The sequence below is a fragment of the Octodon degus genome, unplaced genomic scaffold, assembly GCF_000260255.1.
Source record: "Octodon degus isolate 3935 unplaced genomic scaffold, OctDeg1.0 scaffold00533, whole genome shotgun sequence".
Classification (NCBI taxonomy): Eukaryota; Metazoa; Chordata; class Mammalia; order Rodentia; family Octodontidae; genus Octodon; species Octodon degus.
In genome coordinates this window covers 77,537-86,345 of record NW_004525109.1, presented here as the reverse complement: position 1 = coordinate 86,345, position 8,809 = coordinate 77,537, and the positions used below count along the sequence as shown (strand labels likewise).

Below are 8,809 nucleotides of genomic sequence, written 5' to 3'. Positions count from 1 at the left end.
ACTGTGGGCCCTGAGTTTGAGGGAGCTCCTCACTCAGCTCTTTTCTAAAATGTTCTCAGTGCTTTTTCACCTTTTGTGTACACCTTTAGTGACTGAAAGCGCCTCATCTGGAGGGATCCTGTGCAGCTTCAGATGTAATTATGGAAGTATTTTCCATATAGGATTTGGCCTTTCCACCACAGAATGAGCCTCATCCCAGAGTTAGGTCCTCAAACTCATGCCTGGCAGAAATCACAGAGGAGGGTAACTTGTATTTGGGAATCCCAAAGTTGCTGAGAAAGTATAGTGTGGATGTTTTTATGTATATAATCATACACAGGCTTTATGCATATTAAAGGCTAAGATGCAGTGAACTTTGCTAAAGGAAGAAGCCTGGGAAATAAATGATGTAGTAATAAATTATTATGTCTAAGGCTTCAAGTTATTTTGCTTTTTAAAAGTTACCTGCTCCCTATTAGAGTTGGGGATGATGGAGTATTCTCACATGTTTCTGCTTCTGTACAGTTATTGAATTCTATTTTTACATTAAGCCTCTGTTGCATTAATAAAGGCATGTAGATGAGTTGTTGACTATTAAGCTAGTATAAAGGATGTTGTATAGAACATGGTCAGTAAATGTTTGCAGGTTTGAATGTAGATTTTTGCTTCACTGAACTGACAAACACTTGTCTTGGAAAGTTATGGGAAAGAACTTGGCCACCTGCTTCCTGTCTTTCCATGTCTTGGTATTTCCTGTTATGGCTGTACTTAAGCAGCTGTCACTTTTTTTGTCCTTCAGCATTGGTCACATTTTACCAGAGGTCAGCTTGTAAGTTAAATGGGTATGTGATGTAACTATTATTTCTGTCACATGACTGTTAAAAGTACTTGAACATTGTACTATGACTTCCATTTCACTTCTCACTTTTGAGGGATAAAGTTTGAAATTTCTTTCTTTTTTTTTTTAATTCATTATGCTGGTGGTTCTTTGTTTATCTTGTTTCTACTTTGGTGCACTGAAGTAATTTTAAGGTACAAACTCAAATTTTATTACCTTATTGAAGCCTTCCCTGAAGATTCTAAACCTCCATATTTCTAGTATACTTTTAGCTATATTTGTTTATTTTCTTATTTTTGTATTTTACACTTGTTTCATGAGCATTTGCTTACTTCACAGTGAGCCAATAAGTTTCTTAAGGATGAAGATTGTATTTTGTAGATTTTCCCCCTCCCCCCAGAATAGAGGGTTGGGAATTGAATCTAAGGGTCTTTGCCCTGAGCTATATCCCTAGCACTTACTTACTTATTTACATTTTCTTTTTCTTTTTTCTTGGCGGAACCGGGGATTGAACTCAGATCCTTGTGTTTGCCAGTTAAGCGCTTATCCTACTGAGCCATCTCCCCAGCCCCTTATTTACATTTTAAGACAAGGTTTTGTTAAGTTGCTCAGGCTGGGCTTGAACTTGCAATCCTCCTGGCTCAGTCTCCCAGAGTGTTGTAATTATAAGGTATGTGCAATGATGCCCAGAATATTTTATGCATTTTTGTACTCTCGATGTGGGAGGCTCAATAACCCCAGGCCTCCAATCCTATTCCGAGTGGGTTTCCGGATTCCTCTTCCCCTACCTCTGCTGAGCTAAGCTCCTAATTCTTCTTACCCCACCTATTTCCCATAAGTCTCCTGCTATGCCCCGGAGGTGGGACTTCCTGTCATAGCCCGGTTGCCTAGTTACTCGCACCTTTTACCCGCCGTCATTTCCCTATGCCTCCACTCTATATACCCAGAGTTTCCTTTGAATAAACGAGACTTGATCAGAATCCTGTCTTGTCTCCATTTCTTGCGTCTCCTGTCCTTTGTGGCCTCCTCAATTCCCCGCTTCTCTCCCAGGTGACCTTTGTAGACTGACCCGCTGGTTCAGGACAAGTGGCACCCAAGGTATGGGGCACCTGGTACAGAGATTCAGCGACGGAACCATCCGAGAGAGCTGGCAAGAGAGAAAGTAAAAGAGGCCCACGCTGCAGTTGCCTGCTGCGACGTCTGAACCTCGGTAAGCGGACAGAACCCCTTCCCCCTTCCCTTCGGCAATGGGACAGGCATTAAGTGAACATGAGATATTTGTAGAAAGTTTGGGCAAAGCATTAAAGGCGCGAGGAGTAAAGGTTAAGGTTAAACAGTTATGTGAATACTTTCAGTTTATACATAAGGTGTGCCCTTGGTTCCCCTTGGAGGGTACGATTGATTCTAAAAGATGGTTACGGGTGGGAGATGCCCTCCAAGATTATTACAGGGTCTTCGGACCGGAAATGATCCCTGTAACCGCCTTTTCTTTTTGGAATCTTATTAATGAAATTCTCCAAAAAGGCACTGGGATCCCCTGATTAAACAGGTTGTTTCAGAAGGGGAACAAATCCTACAATTATTGGCAAAAAACACGCCAGGCTTCCTCTCAGGCAAACTCTGACTTTCTCTCCTCCTCCTCCGAGGAGGACCGGGGAGTTAACGACTCTTCTACACGTTCCCCCTGGCAAAGAGGCTACTGAACCCATTGCGACTTCCGACTTCCGAGCCGCCCACTGCCCCCGAGGTTCCTAGTGTATACCCTGACTTGCCCGCCCTTCAGAGTCTAACACTTAATAATGGTAGCTCTGAGGAGGAAGCTGTTGATTGGAAAACTCTGGGTGATGAGGCTGCAAAATACTGCTCGCTATCGCCACAGATTTCACTTTCTCAGAACTTAAAGGAAAAAGGGGCATCTTCTAACGTGATTAAGGGGCTAGAAAATAAAGTTAGAGACCTCTGAAAACAGATTCAATTAGAAAAACAATGTTTTAACCTTGCCCAAGAGCTTGCAGTGATTTGCAGTAAGAGGACTGACCACGAGGCATCCACCATTTTGCCCCCCCTTTCTTCTCAGCCAAATCTTAAAAACAAAATGGCCGCCAACTGGGTGTTTCTGGTGACTGAGACACAAGGGGTGGGAAATGAGGGGGAACAACCCCAGACTATTAGAACGCACACACCTTTTGATCTCAAACTGTTAAGAGTTAAAGGCTGCTGTCACACAATATGGCACCATGGCTTCTTATACACTTACTGTATTAGACTCCATGACTCAGGGATGGCTCACCCCTAAAGACTGGTATACGTTAGCCAAGGCTGCTTTGTCCGGTGGAGATTACTTGCGCTGGAAGTCAGGGTATCTAGAAAATTGTGACTCTACAGCCAGAAGAAATGCAGAGGCTAGAAATGGTTGGACTTATAAGATGCTAGCAGGTGTGGGGGACTTTTCCACCACCGAAGCTCAATCTAGGTATGATGCAGGCCTTTTTGCTCAGATTCAGCTGGCCACGACCGGAGCATGGAAAAGGCTGCCCTCCCATGGGGAGGCTACTACTTCCCTTACAAATGTGAAACAGGGCCCAGAAGAGCCATTTCCAGATTTTGCCCATTGGCTGCTCCAAGCCACTGAGAGACTGTTCGGTAGTGTAGAGTCTAATTCTGATCTAATCAAGCAACTGGCTTTTGAGAATGCAAATGCAGCCTGCCAAGCTGCGATACGCCCTCATAAAAAGGGATCTGACCTTTCGGGTTACATTTGTCTCTGCGCAGAGATAGGGCCAGGCTACCAACAGGGCCTTGCCATGGCTGCGGTACAACAAGAGTTCACCATTAGGCAATTCCTCTCCCAAAAGGATAAAAATAAATGTTTCAGTTGTGGAAAGACCAGTTAAACAGGTAGATCAAATCGACCAGATAGAGAATGACCTCATAGATGATTCCAGGGACTCAAGTGCACCCTGAGAATATTTTTGTGTTTCCTTACAGATAGTCATCTACAATGGATCCTACCACGGGGAGTTTTCGTAGTTCTGGTCAAGACCATCGATGGCGGCTTTGGGACACCAGCATCCAAGGAGGACCTACTCAAATCCCTTTATGGTAATCCGTGTGATTGTAAAGGAGGCATGTCCTCAGAATTATCCCCTCCCCCCCCACATATGGCATAGGCCTTGCAGGCACCAGTGGTGCCCCCTCTGGCAAACCCTCCTTAATGATGGGCTTCCAACAAACAGATTGTGGGTCAAAAGTAGCTCACCTTGCCATCCAGGTAACATCCCAATATGGAAAGCAGACTGGTTGGAAATGCTATATTGAGCCAAAGTTTGTGCCCCGCAGCGAGGCCCCTTCGACGTGCCCACAGAAATGCACTACTTATTATACCCAAATGCATTCTTCATGCTACATGGAAGTCGGAGAATGCCTGGGCCCTAACAACCAGACTTATTTCACAGCCACCTTACAACGTTTACAGCCGGCTCCTGCCTTGGGAGAATGGTCGACTATTCCCCAAACCTTGGGACCCAGTAAATACCTACAGGCCTCGTGCACAGGCACGATAGGGAAGCCAGTTTGCTGGAGCCAGAGCGCCCCCATTCATGTTTCTGATAGAGGAGGGCCCCAAGATTCTCTCAGAGGATATTTTATGGAAAAGAGATTACAAGAGATCTGTGAATGAATGTTCCCAAAGATCCATTACCATCCTTCAGCACTCCCCAAATCACATGGAGCTAACATAGATACTCAAACCTTAGACATTCTTAAAGCTACCCATCTTAGGACCCCTGATAACTCTCTTACTTCTGGTTTCAGTTGGCCCATGCATTTTTAGTAGGCCAATGGCTTTCATTCGACAGCAGTTGGATGCGGCCTTGATGAAGCCTATTCAGGTTCATTATCACAGGCTTGAGATGGCTGAAAGGGAAAACTGCGCTGGAATACAACCAGCTTATGATGATGAAGGTCTGGAGACCACTTAGTTCTCCCACCCTTGGTGAGATGGTCAGGCTAGCCAGAGACGGGTAATGAGGGGCATACATGAGACACCACTCACCGCCTAAGACAGGAACGGGACCTTCTGCCGTCCTGGTCTCCTATGACAGGTAAGGTTTGAGTCAGGTCCGTGTAGAGGACGCCTCGACCTAAGACAGGCACTGCCCCCTCAAGGGAATCAGCCGTCTACAGAAGCCATACTTTACACACATATATAAAAGTAAAGGGGGACCTGTGGGAGGCTCAATAACTCGAGGCCTCCAATCCTACTGCAAGTGGGTTTCCGGGTTCCTCCTCCCCTACCTCTGCTGAGCTAAGATCCTAATTCTTCTTACCCCGCCTATTTCCCATAAGTCTCCTGCTATGCCCCGGAGGTGGGACTTCCTGTCACAGCCCTGTTGCCTAGTTACTCAGCTAAACTCCTAATTCTTCTTACCCCGCCTATTTCCCATAAGTCTCCTGCTATGCCCCGGAGGTGGGACTTCCTGTCATAGCCCGGTTGTCTAGTTACTCACGCCTTTTACCCGCCGACATCATTTCCCTATGCCTCCACTCTATATACCCAGTGTTTCCTTTGAATAAACAAGACTTGATCAGAATCCTGTCTTGCCTTCATTTCTCGCGCATCTCCTGTCCTTTGTGGCCTCCTCAATTCCCCGCTCCACTCCCAGGTGACCTTCGTTGACTGACCCACTGGCTTGGGACACTAGATGCATTAAATAAAGTTTCAAGACCTGGAGATGTAGCTCAATGTACAGCGCTTGCCTAGTATGCACCAATACCTGGGTTTAAGATCTAGCACTTGTCTTTTGAGACAGTTTCACTATACAGTTAAGGCTGGCCTTGAACTCATTTTGTAGCCCAGCCTGGCCTTTAACTCAAAAGTAATCATCCTGCCTCAGCTTCCTGAGTGCTCAGATTATATGCCTGGCCTTGGTACCTAGTGCTTAAATAAAGACACCAGTATGTAGTCCATCATAAATGTTATATTTAAAAAAGTAAACTCTATCTATTGAAGTTACAGAAATATTATGAAGATAATACAATTTCTGTCTACCCTATAACCATTTTGCCCTTTTGGTAATATATTAGAGTGGTCCATTTGTCATAATTAATGAACCAGTAAGTATACATTATTACTAAGTCATACTTTATTCAGATTTCCACCTCCCCCCCCCCATATACCTTTCCTATTTCAGGCTCCCACCCAGAAGTCCCCTGTTATGTTTAGTAACTGAACTCCTCTTGGTTGTGATGACCTCTCAGTGCTTTCTTGGTACTTCTGAAGATTACTGGTCAAGTGTTTTGTAGGATGTTCTTTAGCTGGGATTTGTCTGATATTTTCATGGTTGAACTGATGCAGATCTTGAAAGGACTTGTATTGATCCTAGCTTGAGGTCATGTATGTGTAATTTTACCTCTGTAAGGTCATTTCTTTTTCTTTTCCCTCTGTATTCTGTTCCCTTTGGAAGAGAGTCACTGTGTATAGCCCACACAGGAGGGGCAAGTTCCACTCTGTGTACTTAAGGGTGGGATCTATGTCAATTTTATTGGCTGGGTTATTTTAGATTTGGCTACAGGGAGCTCTTTTAGTTGGTTTCTGTAGTCCTTTTCGATGGATGAGATGGGGTCAAAATTATGGTGAATCAAATTTAAAAATCTATTATAGCAGAAGACACATTGCCATTTAATCTTTTTCCCTCAAAATATACCCAGTTGCTTCACACACTTAATCCTGTCACTTTTGCCACTTTCTGAAACAGCTCTAGAAGCCCTTTTCCGTGTGTGTCTCTAGTTGTTGGAGCTACCTGATGCCCTGAATCAATTCAAAACATTTCCCTTCCTTGGAGATTTTTTTTTTTTAAAGTTTATTTATTTGGTGTGTGTGTGTGTGTGTGTGTGTGTGTGTGTGTGGCCAGCTTAGCCCACCAGGGGGCGGGGCTGGTTGGCATGTGGTGCTGGGGGATCGAACCGCGGTCCTGTGCTTTGCTAAGCTTGTTCTAAGTAAGTGCTTTAGACCACTGAGCCATCTCACCAGCCCCTCCTTGGAGATTTTTAACTTTGGGGAAGAGCCAGAAGTCATAAGATACCTGATTAGGTGAATGAGGTATACTTACTTTGAAAAATATATATATTTAGGACAGGGTCTACAGGGTCTTACTAAGCAGATCTGACTCCTACTGATTCTCCTGTTTTCAGCCTCTCAAGCTCTGGGATGGGGCCCAGCACAGCCTGGAATTGAACCCCAGCCGCTGTGGTCTGTCTAAGTAGGCACTTCAATCTACTGTGCTATCTGGCTGGCCCTAGGTGAATAAGGTAGATGAGGGCACATAGTCATGTGCTTATGAACCTGTCTTCTTGTTGGATGGCACTCCACAGTGGTGCTCTGTCATTTCGATCACACATCCTAAAAGTGCTCACAAAAAGGCTTTCAGTACTGCTGTAGAAAGTGGCAAGCATAAGGGCTGTGTTTGAAGTGATAGGGAAGATTCTGAGAGAGATTAATCTGCCTTTCATGCAAAATGTCTTACAGTAATACTTTAAAAAACTTTAAATATACACTATGTTTTGATCAGCCTTTGGTTTATACTTTTGTCATTGGTTTATATTTTGATTACTTTTTTACTTTGCAATCTAAGGTGCTTTAAGGCTCATCTTATGTATATTTTGCTCTGGTCCCATGATTACTCATTCTCCAGGGAAACCTGGTTCCTTTTGCTAGAGAATGGTATACAAAGCTAAGATTTGGGAGTTAGGTGTGTTTATTGGCACTGAAATGTTTTTGCTTCTAGGCTCTCAGCTGACAGCAAGAATATACCTGTGTGCATGTCAATGTGCACATCTCCACATACCCATAGATACTTGTATATATATTTATGCCTGTGTGGGGCTGGGCCTGAGTTCATTACATCTTCAGCTCTGTTACATATAGATTGTTCTAACCTCCACTTTGCTTATTTGCAACTTTCCACTTTACAGTGAGAAACCTGGCTCCCACCAACCATCACTCATTTACCTCCTCCTGTACAGGCTTTGTCCTCTGTGCGCTTGGGGGTACTTCAACTAGAGAACAAATTTTTAGGTGCTTCTTTCTGCCTTTAGTCTTACAGCTTCTGCTAATTTTCAGCATTTCTTAGGTCAGTGCTTATTTCTATCACCTTCTGGAGGGGTTCCATGTAGTTGTAAAGATTTAGGTGCTTTTGTTAACATTCTGCATTCTCTGCTGAGATTCTTGTACTTCCTGATTGCATAAGAATTTGAATTTATTTAGATTTATTCTTTGTGCTTCATTTACTTATTTTTATTGTGTTTTAAAGTTCTGTAGTTTTGATGGATTTTTAATATCTTTATTACAGTACCTTCCAGAATAGTTTCTCAGCTCTTAAAATTTGTGTCTCTGCTGACCATGGTGGCACATTCCTATGATCCCAGCCCCACTCTGGGAGGGCAAGACAGGAAGATAGCAAGTTTGAACCAGAAGTAGGCAATGTAACAAGATCTTATTTGAAAAATTAAAAGAATAAAAATAAAGAAAGGGATGGATATGTAGTTTATACAAAGGCCCTGGGTTCAATCCCCAGTTCTGAGGGGAAAAAAAAGTCACATGTGTTTACTTCCCACACCAGTCATTGGAATCACTATGTAATGTCTTTGTAGTTTTATCTTCTCTACAATCTCAGGATATTCCATTTTAATGATTTACATGATTTTTTTTATGAACAAAAGTTTTTTTGAAGAAGTAGCAGATATAAATACTAGATAACTAGCATTTGGAAATAGATTTTTGTGAGCTAAAATTCATATAATATAAAATTTATCTGAAGTGTATTGTTAACTGTTTGAAATTTTTGTTCAGTAGCTTTAGTACATTCACAATTTTTTTTTTTTTTTTGTACCAGGGATCAAATGTAGGTGCTTATGCCACTGAGCTATCTCCCTACCTTCTCATTCACAACTTACTGTTGTTGTCATCTTCTCCATTTTCTCCTTCTTTTCCAC

General features: G+C 43.1%; 2 long non-coding RNA genes across 2 annotated transcripts in view; one reads left to right on the top strand and one right to left on the bottom strand.

The window, feature by feature from the left end:
* The window catches only part of LOC111814787, a 7,576-nt gene extending 2,794 nt beyond the window's left edge, over positions 1–4,782 (top strand). Inside the window, exons 2-3 of the long non-coding RNA XR_002819677.1 lie at positions 3,806–3,919; positions 4,675–4,782. This is a non-coding gene — a long non-coding RNA (uncharacterized LOC111814787). The remainder of the gene's footprint in view (positions 1–3,805; positions 3,920–4,674) is intronic.
* LOC111814788 overlaps positions 1–8,809 on the bottom strand; it is a 19,500-nt gene that overhangs the window by 1,861 nt on the left and 8,830 nt on the right. The gene's annotated exons all lie outside the window — the stretch shown is intronic.